Source organism: Bos taurus, chromosome 16 (genome assembly GCF_002263795.3).
Source record: "Bos taurus isolate L1 Dominette 01449 registration number 42190680 breed Hereford chromosome 16, ARS-UCD2.0, whole genome shotgun sequence".
Lineage (NCBI taxonomy): Eukaryota > Metazoa > Chordata > Mammalia > Artiodactyla > Bovidae > Bos > Bos taurus.
Genome location: NC_037343.1, coordinates 30,404,338 through 30,422,031, shown reverse-complemented (window position 1 = coordinate 30,422,031; position 17,694 = coordinate 30,404,338). Strand labels below are relative to the sequence as shown.

Genomic DNA, 17,694 nt, shown 5'->3' with positions numbered 1-17,694 from the left:
TTCTTCTCTGGGTTAATGACTCCATCACTAGGCAGAAATTTTGAGGACTTAGTTAAAACAATGATTCTTCAAAAAAACAAAGAAAACTTTCCTTGTCCAGGTTAAGTTACAATTCTGTTTGTTCCTGATGAACCTGGTACTTGCCCTATCACGGACAGCACTTATCGCACTCTGTAACTGACTCTTCGTATCCCCAACTAGAAAGTTCTTTAGGGGACAGCTCCAATCTTCCTTGCTTTAACCCTACTAGTTTCACTAGAGGGGGCAAAGAATATTGACTGACTACATAGTAAGTGGTTTATTTTTCCACCTTTACCGTGCAATACAAACTGTCAATGAAACCCACTCATTTTACAAATAAATAAATTTCTGCATCCCAGTGATTCAGTCTTTGTCAAAGACTAGACTATTGGTCTTTTGATCTCCAGTCTCCTGTTCTTTCTGGTCATTCTATAATTAGCAAGTACTTAGCCCCACTACCAATTTATGTGAAAAGAAAAAACAGATTTGAAAAGGTTACTCAGAAAGTTAATAAAACATGAGCTACAATTTTCTATTCAGGCTATAAATGCTATTTTATAGACAAAAGTCTAATCAACTACCTCAAAAAACATATTTGTTAGCATTAACTCAAAAAACTAAAAAAAAGTAATGTTCGAGATTTCCCAGTCATTAAACGTGTAATTTTTTTTATCCAAAACACATCCAAAGTATAATCAAACATAAATTAAACTATTATTACTATAACACATAGTCAGTGAAAAGTACTGTACATTCATTTGCCTCTTATATTAACATCTTATATTTACATGACATCCTAGGCTCAAGTTTAAATGCTGAAAGCATTATGTTTTCAGAAATTGATTACATCCCTGTTCTAAACATTTTAGTGCCAAAGAAAATTTTACACAAATTTAGGTATCGCCGACTCGATAGACGTGAGTTTGAGTGAACTCCAGGAGATGGTGATGGACAGGGAGGCCTGGCGTGCTGCGATTCATGGGGCTGCAAAGAGTAGGACACGACTGAGTGACTGAACTGAACTGAACTGAACTGAGGTAGAAAAGGCTATAATCTCATTGTTATGAGATTTCACCTCTGATGGCCTTTTATAACCTTGATTTAAAAGAATTTAATGGTAAACTGAAGTGAATACATTTTTCCTATTAAACTTGAAACCAAAATCATTTCTCTAGAGCTAAAACCTTCAAAATTCCAAACACTTTGGGTAGCTTTACCCAAAGTATAATCAGTGGCATGTTCATGGCCATTAAGCAAAAAAGTTCCATGATCACTGCAATTCAATCAACATTACCCTAAAAGAATTTTTGGAAGACTTTCACAAAATGATTTTAAAACTCATCTGACAGGTGCACAATAATCAATTTTTTTTAATGAAATATAATAAACGTTCATTTCTCAGACTAGATGTATTTTCTGTTACGCTCTTTTTAATTAAAAAAAAAACACAAGTATTATGATGTAGAAGAAACGGCTCAGTCATAATATTCAAGAATAGAATTGTCATTTCCATTCCCAATATATTCTCCCACCTTAAAAAAAACAAAGAAACAAAATATATGAAAACAAGTTGTTCAGAAACAGGACAATAGGTAGCACAGAGAAGAAAAACAAAATGACCTCTAGGACTGTCCCACGTTACTGTGTATAGAGAATCCAGGACACAGAGCTGAGAGGGAACCCAAATGAGGCCCAAGGGTCTCCCTGAACTGAAACAGGGTTGAGAACTCCAAAGGTGGCTAGAATTCACAGGGTAGAGGAACTGTAGTACAAAGGGCCACACAAAGAACTCCAGGGGTCTGCAGTGGGGTCCCCTGAATCTTCATGTGACTAGCATAAGCGTAGAAGCAAAGTACCAAAGACCAGGGAAATGATCCAGAGACACTGGAAATGATCCACAAAATGGCCACAGGCCCAGGTATAACTCCAGAGTGGGGGGAAAAAACCTAACACATGGGCACTGAGTAGAGTACTCAGAAAGGTATTGACTGCTTCAGTAGTGGGGAGAAAAATCAGGCCCTGTTTAAAGGCTGTTTTGGTCTAAAACAAGCAAGCCTCAAAAGAATAAAACTGTTCCCAAGAAACTCAGCTGCATCCCCAAACAAAGCTCAAGAATATATCAATGACTGCAAAAACATCCAGTACTCAGGAAAATAAAATTCACAGTGTCTGCCAATTGAAAAATGGCAGACATCCAAAGAAACAGCAAAATACGACCCTTTCCCCCTTTAGTGGGGGGGTGGGGCGAGGAGAATCGAAACAGACTTAGAAATCACACAGAAGTTAGAATTACTGGATAAGAAACGCAAATCAGTTGGTTATTCTAGCTAGAGTCCCTACATCCAACAAGATAGAGCAAAGCATGAACACATTAAGGAAAGATGTGGAAGATATCAAAAGTCTAAATCAAATTTCTAGCAATGAGAAAATACACTGGATGGGATTAACAGATTAGACACAGAAAGTATTAGTTAACTTAAACACTCATAGTGGAAACTACAATGAAGCACAGTAAGAAAAAAAGACTGGGGTGAGGAGAGAAAGGAGAGAGCATCAGTAAGCTATAAGACAATCTGAGTGACCTAATACATGTGTTAGGAATCTCCAAAGGGAGAAGACAGAAATATCTGGAAAACTAATGGCCAAACTCTTCCTCAATTTGATCAAAACCATGACCTACAAAACCACCTAGAACTAGCAAGAAAAAAAGATGCCCTTTATATCATAGGAGACTGGAATGCAAAAGCAGTAAGTCAAGAGATACCTGGAGTAACAGGCAGGTTTGGCCTTGGAGTACAAAATGAAGCAGGGCAAAGGCTAACAGAGTTTTGCCAAGAGAACTCACTGGTCATAGCAAACACCCTCTTCGAACAACACAAGAGACAACTCTACACACAGACATCACCAGATGGTCAATACTGAAATCAGATTGATCATATTATTTACAGCCGAAGATGGACAAGCTATATAGTGTCAGCAGAAACAAGACTGGGAGCTAACTGTGGCTCAGATCATGAACTCCTTATTGCAAAATTCAGACTTAAATTGAAGAAAGTAAGGAAAACCACTAGAACATTCAGATATGACCTAAATCAAATCCCTTATACAGTGGAAGTGACAAATACATTCAAGGGACTAGATCTGATAGACAGAGTGCCTGAAGAACTATGGATGGAGGTTCGTGACACCATATAGGTGGTGGTGATCAAGACCATCCCCAAGGAAAAAAAATGCAAAAAGGCAAAATGTTTGTCTGAGGAGGCTTTACAGATAGCTGAGAAAAGAAGAGATGCAAAAGGCAAAGGAGAAAAGGAAAGATATACCCATCTGAATGAAGAATTCCAAAGAATAGCAAGGAGAGATAAGAAAGCCTTCCTTGGTGATCAATGCAAAGAAATAGAGGAAAACAAAAGAATGGGAAAGACTAGAGCTCTTTTCACAGAGAAGTCACTGGCAACCCACGCCAGTACTCTTGCCTGGAAACTCCCATGGACGGAGGAGCCTAGTAGGCTGCAGTCCATTGGATCGCTGGGAGTTGGACAAGACTGAGCAACTTCACTTTCATGCATTGGAGAAGGAAATGGCGACCTACTCCAGTGTTCTTGCCTGGAGAATCCCAGGGATGGAGGAGCCTGGTGGGCTGCTGTCTATGGGGGTCGCAGAGTCGGACACGACTGACGTGACTTAGCAGCGGCAGCAGAGTTCTCTTCAAGAAAATCAGAGATACCAACAGAATATTTCATGCGAAGATGGGCACAATAAAGGACAGAAACAGTATGGACCTAACAGAAGCAGAAGATATTAAGAGGTGGCAAGAATACACAGAAGAACTATCCAAAACAAATCTTAATGATCAAGATAACCACAATGGTATGATCACTAACCTAGAGCCAGACATCCTGGAATGCGAAGTCAAGTGGGCCTTAGGAAGCATCACTACAAACAAAGCTAGTGGAGGTGATGGAATTCCAATTGAGCTATTTCAAATCCTAAAAGATGGTGAAAGTGCTTCACTCAATATGACAACAAATTTGGAAAACTCAGCAGTGGCCACAGGACTGGAAAAGGTCAGTTTTCATTCCAATCCCAAAGAAAGGCAATGCCAAAGAATGTTCAAACTACCACACAGTTGCGCCAATCTCACATGCTAGCCAAGTGATGCTCAAAATTCTCCAAGCCAGGCTTTAACGGTACATGATCCATGAACTTCCAGATGTTCAAGCTGGATTTAGAAAAGCCAGAGGACCCAGAGATCAAATTGCCAACATCCACTGGATCATGGAAAAAGCAAGAGAGTTTCAGAAAAACATCTACTTCTGCTTTATTGACTACACCAAAGCCTTTGACTGTGTGGATCACAATAAACTGTGGATAATTCTTAAAGAGATGAGAATTATCTGCCTTACCTTACCTGCCTCCTGAGAAATCTGTATGCAGGTCAAGATGCAACAGTTAGAACCAGACATGGAATAACAGACTGGTTCCAAATTGGGAAAGGAGTACATCAACGTTGTATACTGTCACCCTGATTGTTTAACTCATATACAGGGTACATCATGTGAACTGCCGGGCTGGATGAAGCACAAGCTGGAAACAAAATTGCCGGGAGAAATAGCAACAACCTCAGATACGGAAATGACACCACTCTTAATGGCAGAAAGCAAAAAGGAACTAAAGAGCCTCTTGATGAAAGTTAAAGAGGACACTGAAAAAGCTGGCTTAAAACTCAACATTCAGAAAACTAAGATTATGGCATCTGGTCCCATCACTTCATGGCAAGCAGATAGGGAAACAATAGCAACAGTGACAGACTTTATTTTCTTGGGCTCCAAAATCACTGCAGAAGGAAAGCTTGCTCCTTGGAAGAAAAGCTATGACAAACCTACACAGCATATTAAAAAGCAAAGACATTACTTTGCCAACAAAGTCCATCTAGTTAAAGCTACGCTTTTTTCCAGTAGTCATGTATGGATGTGAGAGTTGGCCCATAAAGAAAGCTGAGCGCCGAAGAATTGATGCTTTTGAACTGTGGTGTTGGAAAAGACTCTTGAGAGTCCTGTGGACTGCAAGGAGATCAAACCAGTCAATCCTAAAGGAAATCAGTCCTGAATATTCATTGGAAGGCTGATGCTGAAGCTTCAATATTCTGGCCACCTGATACAAACAACTGACTCATTAGAAAAGACCCTGATGCTGGGAAAGACTGAAGGCAGAAGGGGACGACAGAGGACTAGATGTTTGGATGGAATCAATGACTCGATGGACATGAGTTTGAGCAAACTCCCGGACTTGGTGATGGACAGGGAAGCCTGGCATGCTGCAGTCCATGGGGTTCACAAAGAGTCGGACATGACTGAAAACTGAACAAAGCAACAAATCAAAAAGGTCAGTAAACCTCCAGCATGTGAAACATGAAGAAACTCCACCAAGATTCATCCTAATCAGGGGACAAAGAAAAAATCTTAAAGTAGTACACTGCAGAGGAACAAAGATAATTCAAAGAAGTCTCATTGAAAACATCGAAAGCAAGGACAGTGGAGTAATGTATTTTAAGTTGTGAAAAAAGCAAGTTGTGAATCTAGAATTCTATATCCAGTGAAACTATCTTTTAAAAATGAAGGTAAAATAAAGACCTTTTGGACATAGGAGCATTGAGGAGATCATCACCAGCAGATCTGCACCACAAGGAATGTTAAAAGAATTCTTTCAGGCAGAAGCAAAATGCTGCCAGACAGAAACCTGTATCTACGTAAAAAAATACAGACCACCAAAAACGGTCAAAACACTTTTCTTCCTTATTTTTAAATCTCTTTAAAAGACAATCATCAAAAAAGAAAATATAAGACAATCATCTAAAAGACAATCATCAAAAAAAAAGACAATCATCTATTTAAAGCAGGAGTTCATAACATATTTATAATACAAGGGAGACAAACGACAAAACAGCAGAAAGGCCTAGAGAGGAACATGTTGCTACAAGGTTCTTATACTATAAATACTATGTTGATTAAAGACAGACTGTAATCATTTAAAGATGTACACTAGAAACCTTAAAATAACCACTAAACACACACACACACACACACATGGAAATAAGTATAAGCCAATGAAAGATAAAATATCATTATAAAAATAAAATCCAAAAGATAATATAAAAAGAGAAAGAACAAATGGCTAAGTGGGAAAAGAATCTGAAATAGACACGTGTAACTGAATCACTGTGCTACACACCTGAAACTAACACAACACTGTTAATCAACTATGAGTCAGTGAAAGTCGCTCAGTCCTGTCCGACTCTGCGACCCCATGGACTCATCTGCCATGCTCCTCTGTCCATGGAATTCTCCATGCCAGAATACTGGAGTGGGAAGCCATTCCCTTCTCCAGGTGATTTTCCCTACCCAGGGATCGAACTCAGGTCTCCCGCATAGCAGGCAGATTCTTTACTGTCTGAGCCACCAGGGAAGCAATCAACTATATCCCAATATATTAAAAAAAGAAAAGAAAAATGAGACAAAAAAAATAGGAAGATGGTAGACTGAAACCTAACCATATTACATCACTAGTTACATTAACAAAATGACATTAATATTCTAGTTAAAAAGCAAAGATCAGTCAGATTGGATTTAAAAAAAATAAGACCAAGTTTAAATAAAAAGCCTAGATAGGTTAAAAGTAAATAACGGAAGACGTATCATGCTAACATTAATGAAAAAAAACAGAAGCAACTTAATAACACCAAAGTAGAATTCAGAGCAAAAAATATTATCAGGAATAAAGAGGGTCATTTCCTGACAACAAAGTGGTCAATTGTGACACAAAAGGAGTTCAAAAAAACGTTCACTGAAAGAAAAAGTTTTCCAAATTTAGAAGTTAGCCTTTGAATCGGTAATAGGTTTCTACGATGGCTCAGTGGTAAAGAATCAACCTGTAACACAGGAGATACAGGAGACTTGGGTTCAATCCCTGGGTTGGGAGGATTCCCTGGCCAAGTCAATGACAACCCACTCCAACATTCTTGCCTGGAAAATTCCATGGACAGAGGAGCCTGGCAGGCTACAGTCCACGGGGTTGAAAGAGTCGGACACAACGGAGCACACGAGCATTTTGAAAATACAGGGCAAAAACTGGTTTTGGCTTCAGGACCTTTCAGATACTGAATTTATAGTGTGAATTTTTAACATTTTAAGCACACTAAAGAGAACTTCTAAAAAGTATATTAGAAAGAACATCCTATATAAAGACATCTATGTCTATATGTGTGTGTATATATATATATATATATCTTCATAAAAACACATCAAGCAGCTATGTTTAGTACTGTACAAAATTAGGTAGAGTCCTAGCCTTGATGACGTAATATTGCCAACCTCTAAAAAGTACTTTACGAACTTTCAACTTCTTCCAAGTTCTAGACAAGCAGAGCAGGAACACTGTGCCTAATGTCAATGAAAATTTTGTTTATTTTCTTGATAAAGCACAGATGGATTGTCATTCCCTTCTCAAAAACCTCCAATGACTCCTCTACTGCATATGAAGACTGACATCTTCAGCCACAGGTAATCAAAGTCTTCCACAATCTGGCAGGGTCAGCCTATCTTCACAGGTTTGTCTCCCCAAGGCCCTTCCTTCACTAGCATATTCATTCTTCTATTTAAGCGGTTCCGTCCTCCATCTCCATCTGCCAAAGCCCCACACATCATTTAACGATGAGATTCCCAGTGTGGTCGGGGTAAATCAATCCTTTCCTATTTAATCTCATTTCTGAGCTCATTCCTTTCCACATTTATGTTAGCAATCCTAAAAATGATTTTTGAAATCCACTATTTGTATTTGTCAGTCTTCCCCAGAACACTATGAATTCCCAAAAAGCAAAAATCATATCTTACTCCTGTGATTTCCAGAGGGTCACAATGCCTTACAACAGGTCCTAAACATGTCATAAATTACTATGTTAAGATACTAGCAAGGCAAGAATTGACATGTTGAATAACAAAATCAATTTTAAAAAACTCAATATTCTTGAAACCCAACGAAAAAACAACCCAATTAAAAAATGGCCAAAGATATTGACACTTCATTAACAAAGATATACAGATGGCAAATAGGCACATGAAAAGATGTTCCACATCTTATGTCATCAGGAAAATGCATATTCAAACAATGATGTACCACTACATACTTAGCAGAATGACCAAAATCACTGACAACAATCAAACACTGGTGGGAATGTAGAGTAACAGGAATTCTCATTCACTGATGCTGGGAGTGCAAACTGGTCCAATGCCACTTTGGAAGACAACTGGGCAGTTTCTTACAAAACTAAACATATTTTTACCCTAAGATCCAGCAATCATGCTCCCTGGTATTTACCCAAAGGAGTTAGGTAAAACTTATATAAAACACAAAAACCTGCACACGGATATTTTTATTAATAATTGCCAAAACCTGGAAATAATCAAAATGTACTTTAGTAGGTGAATGGATAAATAGTGGTACATCCAAACAATGGAATATTATGCAGTGCTGAAAAGAAAATGAGTTATCAAGCAAAGAAAAAGACTTGGAAAAAGCTTAAATTCTAATTATAAAGTGAAGAAAGTCAATCTGAAGCCTGATTCCAATTATAGGACAATTGTGAAAAAGGTAAAACTATGAGACAAAAAGATCAGTGGTTGCCAGGGGTTAACAGAGACTGAGGGAAATACAGGGGAGCACAGAGGATTTCTAGGGTGGTGAAAACTACCCTGAATGATGAACTACTATAATGGTAGATACATGCCATTATACATTTCCAAATCCAGACAATTTATACCAACAAGGGTGAAGAGTAAGGTAAACTAGGGACTTTGGGTGATGATGTGTTAATACAGGTTCATCAATTGTAACAAATGTTCCAGTCTCCTAAGGGATCCTGATAATGGGGAAATTTATGCATGAACTGGAGCAGGGAAAGCAAATACTGGAAATCTCTGTGCCTTCCACTTAAAACTGCTTTAAAAAACAAAGTGTATTAAAAAGAAGAAACTCAATATTGGATCTAACTTACTTTTAAGTAAATATACATTGTTTCAATATTAAGAAGCAAAGCAAACTCTGCAAAGGTACTGGGAAAGATACTGACACAATACCAAAAATCAGCTGTGTGAAATACACTCATCCTAGAAAGCTCCTGAACTCCACCACAGAAAATAAAACTCTAAACTAGTTGTTCAATAACTGTATTGCAGCATATACTGAGCAAACATTTCTACAAAACATTCTGCATGCATTTTTACTTTTTAAAAAAGACTAAAAATTATGATATAAATGTAAACTATCCATGGACCCAGAAACTTCCAGTCTTTTAGTAGTTGTTCTTTCAAACTTAAAACAATTATCAAACATCAGCTACTTTTAAAATATTGCGTTGGGGAGGCAATACAAAGGCACAAAGATGACCTACTTCCTGACCTCAAGGAGTTTACATTCTAGGAGATACATAATAAACCAAGAAAATAAATGCTGCAGTAAAGGTATATACTCTGTGAGATCCCAGGAAAGAAGTGGGATACACAGAAATTAAAGTATATAGAAAAGACGGCATTTAAGCTAAGGAGGATCTGAAAGCTGAAAACGGCCCTATTGCCAATGCAGGAGACATAACTCCTGGTTCGATGCCCGGGTTAGGAAGAGCCCCTGGAGGAGGAAATGGTAATCCACTCCAGTATTCTGTCCTGGAGAGTCCCATGGACAGAGGAACCTGGCAGGTCCCAGTCTATGGGGTCACAAAGAGTCGGACACGGGCTGAAGTGACTGAGCACACATGCAACTTTGAAAAGGCAGAGATGGTACTCCAGGCTGAAGGACAGGGGCAAAGGAACATCAAAGCACATCTTCAAGAAAACGGGCCCAGGACTGGGGATGATTCTGGAATAGCTGAAGCATACATCTGTGAAGAGTTGAGGGTGGACAGTAGACAAGATTTATTGTTGAGACCGATGACCTCAGCAAGGGAAACGAAACTCTATTCTGAAGAAAAAAGTGAAAAATCTCCGGAAATTTTTTAAAGTTAGGAAAGAAACAAGTTTTTATTCCTTAAAATTAAAAATAAATATATGTCCATCCCAAAACTGCTGTATAACAATCTTTGAAACTTTAAATATAATTATTATTGCTGTTTGCGATTGGTGACATTTTGGAACTAGGTTATTGAAAAATCAGAATCAAAAACTACAGCACGGGGAGAATGCAGGCTTCCCATTGCGCTTTAACACACGAGCATCCCTCAAGACATTAACTTGAGCTGGGCTTGTCATCCATAGTCAAATCCTCCAAAATCAGTAAATCGATCCTAATTTCTTCTGTCCTCCCAGACTCAATCAATGAAAGAGCACTAAAACAAAGTTCTTAAAATCTACTGTCTCTTTAATTTTAAGGATAAACTGAAGTAAGTTTTCCAAGAGACCTGTATTTTATTCTAAAGGACCCAGATTCTTATCAATTACGTTCTCAAACTGCCTATCTGAAAAAACATAATGACGGCTAGTTTGAACCTCACGGGCTTATGAGAACAAATTAACCTCCCCACGTCCCCCCAAAACAGTCAACGAGTAACAAAAGTCATCGTCCTCAAGTTTCCAGGTGGCACAAGGCAAAGCAAATTAATAGCCACTCCAAGATGTACAGTTATTTTAAACCCCCTTTATCGGACCCATTCACTGCACTTTTCAAATCACCGGTCAAACTTCTCCGCCCGAGACTCATCATAGCCATGCCCGGCAGCATGCGGAGCACCCATCAACGGAACAGAGATCCAAAGTACCAGCAGGATGCCCAGGGGAGAAGCTCGCCAAGGTCTCAACCGCATCGGAAGACCGTGGGGAAGAGGCGCCGCGGTCCAGGCCCGCCCGGACAGAGTGAGGACCGAGCTGCCGGCGCGTTAGGCGCTGGGGTTGGACCCCGAGGCGCCTCTCCGCCGCCATGTGCCGCCGCTCGGCAGAGAAGGAGGTTATATAACAAACTCCCGGAGCTCTAGAGCGTGCCGCACCCGCCAACGCCCACCTTCGTTCCCTCGCGCCGGCTCCGCGAGCCCGGCCGCCGCTGCGCGCTGAACGGCCATAAGCATGGCCTAGGCCCGGCGCGAGGAGGGCCCGGCGGGCCAGGCGCGGCGGGAGATGCCGGGCCTCGGCTCCGGGCCCAGGCCGCGCCGACCCACCCTCCGCCGCCCCGGCCCAACCCCCTGCTTCCCTTCCCCCTACCAGAGAAGGGCGGGTGACCGAGCCGCCGCGGCCGCAGAGTCCAGTGGGGCGCGCGAGGCGAGGTGCGAGCTCCTCCCGCGCGAGTCCGTCACAGCATCTCCCGGGAGACACGGCCGCCACCGGCAGGGCGCGCTCACCTCCGCCCCGGGGAAGCCGCTTGCCTCTTCGCGGGCCTCCGCCCGCGACCGCCCCGGCCAGCTCAGATCCACACACCCCCCACCCCGCGAGCGCCTTCGCCGGCTGCAGACCGGCCGACCGCTCAGCGCGTAAAACGCAGCCACTGCCCGCGCCGCGGTTCCGGGTCCTTCCCCACGCGACTCTGCTTCTGCCTCCTCCGCTCCGGCAGCGCAGGCCCGGCTTTGCGCATTACCCCCGGCAAACACACGGAGTCCCACTCACCGGGGAGGGGAGGGGAGGGGCAGGGAAGGGCGGGGAGGTGGGAGACAGGAGATCGCGGCGGGGAGACCTGAGTTCTCGCGAGGGTTCCGGCCTCGGGCGCCTGCTCTGCGGGAATTTCAAACTCTCGGCGAAAGAACGTAGAGGGAGGGAAAAGGAGGAAAGGAAGCAGGGTCTGGAAGGGCCGGGTATTTACATAAAACAGGAGCTCCCCGCCTCCAAAGAGCTAAAGGGAACAAAGACTACGAGTCCCATAATGCCTTGCGCGTTAAGCCTCTTTGGGCGCCCAGCCCTTGAGCCCAGGGCGGACTTGGGAGTGGTAGTCTGTACCCGAGGTAGGGCCCGCCTCACGATCCCTCCCAGAGTCTTCTGTGGCGGGCGAGTCGCCACGTTATCTTCTGGCTCCGCTTGCTGGCGGCCGAATGATAATCTTTGCCCTCGGTGTTTTTCATTCTCCCTGCTCCGACTTTCTGTGCCGAAAGCCCCCAAACTTTGGGGGAAAGCTTCTTCCCCCACCCCTTCTATATTTTTTAATATGCCGGCGTGCTTTCGTGGCCAGAGGTGCTCACGAGATCTAGTGTAATCTTCTAAATCAAAAATTTACCCCAAATCAGTGTTGCATATTTGGTCACCCTGGGGTTTCATTGTGGAATTTCTTTTATTTATGGTTAATATCTTTGAAGTTGACGGGCTTCCCTGGTGTCTCAGTGGCAAAGAATCCGCCTGCAATGCAGGAGGGACGGGTTGGATCCCTGAGTTGGGAAGATCCCCTGGAGAAGGAAACGACAACCTCCACCTGTATTCTTGCCTGGGAAATCCCATGGACAGTAACTACACGGTGGGCTACAGTCTATGGGGGTTGCAGAAGAGTTGGACACGACTTAGTGACTAAGCACACAGGATCTTTGACGTTAATCCCAGCACCACACACTTTTCAAACAAACGTGGAATATAACCATAATGAAAGTGAAAATAATAATAAATAAGAAAAATAATAAAACGGGAGATAGGGGTAGGATTCTAGCAAGCCACTTTTGTTTTAATCAGGAAAGTTTATCCTTTTCTGTTATCCTTTCCCATATGATTTTTGTCAAAGTTTGTCTTTTAGAAATGTAATATTCTTTTTTCCCCACATTTTTTTCTCTTTATTGACAGCGATCTCTAAAAGTAACAGGCGTGTGTGCTAAGTAAGTCGCTTCAGTCGTGTCCGACTCTGTGCGACCCTATAAACTGCAGCCGGCCAGGCAGGAGTGGGTTGCTGTGCCCTCCTCCAGGGGATCTTCCCCACCCAGGGATGGAACCCAGGTCTCCAGCATTACAGGCGGATTCTTTATCCACTGGATCCTCAGAAACATAGTGGTTTACAAAAGGTACTGGCTAAGTTGTGGCAGAGAAAAAGTTAAAGAGGTTTTTGATTGTTTGTCTTAACTATTTTAAATAGACTTCTTCAAACAGAAACTGCTCTGCAGTCAGCTGTGCGAATTCATGTCCTTGCCTTGCTCTCCATTTTATACTTCCTTTCCTTGGCACCATTTTATCCTCAATTCATAGGTGTTGTACTTCTCTATAATCTGAAGAGGTAGATTCTCAACTCCAGAATGCTGGTAGAGCAAGGATGACTTAGAGGTTCAATGGATTCCTTAGACAAGCATTTTATTACCAGTTGTAAAATTCAAAATCATCATAACTTATCCAAACTGAGTTTCTAAAACTATCCTTCAGATTTCAATCTTTCTTTCCATAATTACTGACAGAATGCTGGCATGGTTTCTGTACAGTTGTGTGTAATCTGGACCAATCCTACCTGTCCTGTTTTATTTCCCTGCATAGTTCCTGAGAATCTTTTCTTCACTTCCCTGCAAACATGTTTCTGCTTCTCAGTATCTTCCACTGAAAATGGTCCAGCTAAGACTCTTTTCTCACAAAATCTTCGCAACTTCAGCCCATATTAATCACTAAAAACTTGTGCTGAAAATATGCTGTGTGTATTATTTTATATCTGTTTCCCCTTTTGTCTCTGATTCCATCCATCCACCCAATGCCCCCATCTCTTAGCTACACTGAAAACAGACTGGATCTTATACTTTTTTCAAATGCTTCCCTCATAACTATTAGCTCTTTTATTTCAATTGCTTTGTAAACTGAATTTCTACTTTAAAGGTCTCATTCATTCATCTTTTTTCGGTCATTTAATCATATGCCAAGGACTTCCCTGGAGGCCCAGTGATTAAGACTTCACACTTTCAATGCAGGGGGCAGGGGTTCAATCCCTGGTCATGGAACTAAAATCCCACACGTCCTGAGCCTCAACCAAAAAGTTAAAGGAAAAAGCACATGCCAAATTGTTTTAGTTTCAAAAGATGCTAATAAGTATTAAAATATAAACAAAAACCTGGGTTTGGTAGTCAGATGAGGAAAAGATAGAATTAAATTAAACATTTCTTTTACATAATACCTCACTGCCTTTAATATGTTCAGCATTTCCCAAAGTTACTTGACTGTGGCATGAATCCATCTATACTTGTGGAACATTTTGTCTCATCAGTGTTCCACAGAATGGACTGGTAAACACGGCTTCCAAGCTTCCTCTTACTGGAGGAAGCACTGTGTAGTGGAAAGAACATGGTTATTTGAAACCAGACAAACTCAAGTTTTAATCCATTTCACTACTTTCTTGAAACATGACTTTAATGGAATTGCTTCACTCTCTCGGCCTGTTTTCTCGCCTGAAAAGAAAGGCTGTTACTTATTTTCCTTTCAGAGCTGTTGCAAAGATTAGAGGGAAGTATGTGCCCCACTCAAAACTTCATTCCCTTTCTATCTATATGATCAGTTGTTAGTTATTTTGGTAAAAGTCTTAGAAAATGGTAATAACTAGTGTGGACGCTTCCATTTGGAATGTTTTATTCAAGAGCTATTTCACTACCAATCCAGCACCCTGGTAGGAACAGACAGCCATCTGATCTCAGAGAACTTAGAACCTCATTGAAGTGCTCTGAATTAGAACTCGTTTGTTTTGCAAAGTAATAGGGAAAAAAAACATGATATTTTAGCAGCAACAACAAAGCGGAGCTTGTCTGTCTCAGACAGTGGCAATGCCTCTGTCCTGATAGCTATGTTTTCATCATTTTTGTGGAGATTGTTGGTTATAGCAAGCAGTACTGGTTCCAAATAGGAAAGGGAGTACGTCAAGGCTGTATATTGTCACCCTGCTTATTTAACTTACATGCAGAGTACATCATGAGAAACGCTGGACTGGAAGAAACACAAGCTGGAATCAAGATTGCCGGGAGAAATATCAATAACCTCAGATATGCAGATGGCACCACCCTTATGGCAGAAAGGGGAGAGGAACTAAAAAGCCTCTTGATGAATGTGAAAGTGGAGAGTGAAAAAGTTGGCTTAAAGCTCAACATTCAGAAAACGAAGATCATGGCATCCGGTCCCATTACTTCATGGTAAATAGACGGGGAAACAGTGTCAGACTTTATTGCTGGGGACTCCAAAATCACTGCAGATGGTGATTGCAGCCATGAAATTAAAAGATGCTTACTCCTTGGAAGGAAAGTTATGACCAACCTAGATAGCATATTCAAAAGCAGAGACATTACTTTGCCAACAAAGGTCCGTCTAGTCAAGGCTATGGTTTTTCCAGTGATCATGTATGGATGTGAGAATTGGACTATGAAGAAGGCTGAGCGCCGAAGAATTGATGCTTTTGAACTGTGGTGTTGGAGAAGACTCTTGAGAGTCCCTTGGACTGCAAGGAGATCCAACCAGTCCATTCTGAAGGAGATCAGCCCTGGGATTTCTTTGGAAGGAATGATGCTAAAGCTGAAACTCCAGTACTTTGGCCACCTCATGTGAAGAGTTAACTCATTGGAAAAGACTCTGATGCTTGGAGGGTTTGGGGGCAGGAGCAGAAGGGGACGACAGAGGATGAGATGGCATCCTGGATGGCATCACCGACTCGATGGACGTGAGTCTGAGTGAACTCCGGAAGTTGGTGATGGACAGGGAGGCCTGGTGTGCTTCGATTCATGGGGTCGAAAAGAGTCAGACACGACTGAGCAACTGAACTGAACTGAACCCCAACCTTGATTTTTCCAATTGACAATAGGATTGGTGATGAAGAGTCACGTTTTGTGATGGAATAGTGACCAGCATCTAAATAAATGCAAAAATAATTATTTAGTGAATGACTATATATTTATTGATTTCACCATTCCAAAAGCAAAATATATACAATATTTTGATCAAAAAGGACGCTACAGATTTTCTAGGTTAAACATCTTGCTCTAAGGAAGGGGGAAACAGATTTGTCAAATGATTTTGGGATGGATTTTGTTTTGTTTAAAAAAGTAGACATCGAATCAAATCTATAGTTGTAAAGAAAAGCAATGTAAATATTTTCTTTCTTTAAAATATAGTCTTTGTGCACTTGAAAAAAATTGTTTTTCATGAATGGTACCCCCCAAAAGTCATAGATTTTCTTCCAATGAACACTAGTAATATTTGCATAAACATGGTACTGAAATTTAATTTCTTCTTAAAAATTGTTTCCCTTTCTACCTCTCCCTTTCTTTTAAAGCTACTTTAAATTCTGTATGTTTTAATTAAAGCTATCATGGTTATGGTTTCTCTGTTTCTTAACCCCAAAGACCGCTATTAGTGATGGATCCTGAAATTCTGCTGGGTGAGCTACAGGTTGTGTGCTTACAAATCACTGCATTTTTCATTTTCAATCTTTGATTCCTCAAGACTCATGCTTGCCTTTGAGCATTGTTATACCAAATTATAGGGGGCACAAAGTGATTTTTATGCTTCTTTTAGTCAACGGTGTTGTAAGTATTGCTCATGAGTCACAAATTTTCCACTTGCCTGAAGCTTCCTGCCTCTAAAGAAGCCGTGTTAAAAGTTGACTCTGCGGTGTTGGAAAAGTGATGGAAATGCAAACAGTCAAGTCTGATACCCTACTGAGGGAATAGGTCACCCATTTTAATACATGTTTTGTGCCTCTTTTATAGGTGGATTCTCAGCCGTATCTTTTCTTGTAAGTTTATTTTAATCCCATTGAATTTGCATGTGCTATGTTAACTGTGATGTTTACATGGTGCTGGGTAAATTTTCAAGGCATTTTAAATTTTTAGTTGAAACAATATCTCTACATGGTTTAAATGATAAACTATGGGGATTTTTTTCCCCTTTTTCCTTTTCTATCTTTACTCCTTCTTGGGTCCTCTGTATGGCATTTTAATAAATTTTAGTAGACTTGTTGGATTTTATTAAAGAAAAGCATAGGTGACATGGTATTCATTTTTCACCGTGAAATGCCTGAAAACTAAAACAAGATGTCAACTGGGATGCCCTAAGAGGAAAATCAGCAGTGGAATGCCCGGAATAAAGTTCAGCATGCCCAAGAGCATTCTTCTCCAAATAAGTTTGCAAATAAGTTTAGCGACTAAGTTTGACTGTCAAAGATCTGTAGGATTTAGGAGTGAATTATTTATTAGCAGACCGCATAATTCTTATTTAGCGAAGAAAACAATATAGAACTTTAATGAAACCAAAATTGCATCTTTAAGAATCCAAATTGTATTTCTCAAGTGGTATTTTTCAGAATAGTTTTATTTTATTTCAGTTCCCCATCATGTCTTCATGTATTTGTTCATCCATCAAATACTTATCGAATGCTTTGGGCTAGTCTTTACTTAAGGCACTGGGAATAGAGATCTTGGTAAGACCATTATCTGTGTCTCAGCAATGAAATCAGGACAACATATTTAAATGGCAAATTACTCTTTGTTTGAAGTATTTTTTATTAAAAATCCTTTAAAATCAAAGAGAACTACAACCCTTTCTTTTTTTTGGCCGACCATGCAGTGCAGCATGCAGGATCTTAGTTCCCCAACCAGGGATCCAACCCTCACCCCCTACAGTGGAAGCAGAGATTCTTAACTCTGGATCCCCAAGGAAGTCCCTAACTCTTTTTGATGCATCTTATTGATAATTATGATGAATGCTCAGTTCAGCATAC

The 17,694-nt window shown here is 40.9% G+C and overlaps 1 protein-coding gene across 6 annotated transcripts in view; it reads right to left on the bottom strand.

Annotated features, from left to right (window-relative positions):
• Nucleotides 1-11,793, bottom strand: part of AHCTF1 (AT-hook containing transcription factor 1) — a 96,438-nt gene extending 84,645 nt beyond the window's left edge. For 2 of the 6 annotated variants that reach the window (XR_009490747.1, XM_059875267.1), the window contains exon 1: nt 10,826-11,171. The gene's annotated coding sequence lies outside the window, so the exon portion shown is untranslated. Of the gene's footprint in view, nt 1-10,825; nt 11,172-11,261; nt 11,659-11,727 lie in introns of those variants that run through there. The other 4 variants (XM_059875268.1, XM_005216798.5, XM_059875265.1 and 1 more) reach the window with 4 other exon arrangements.
• Nucleotides 11,794-17,694: the final 5,901 nt, after the last annotated feature.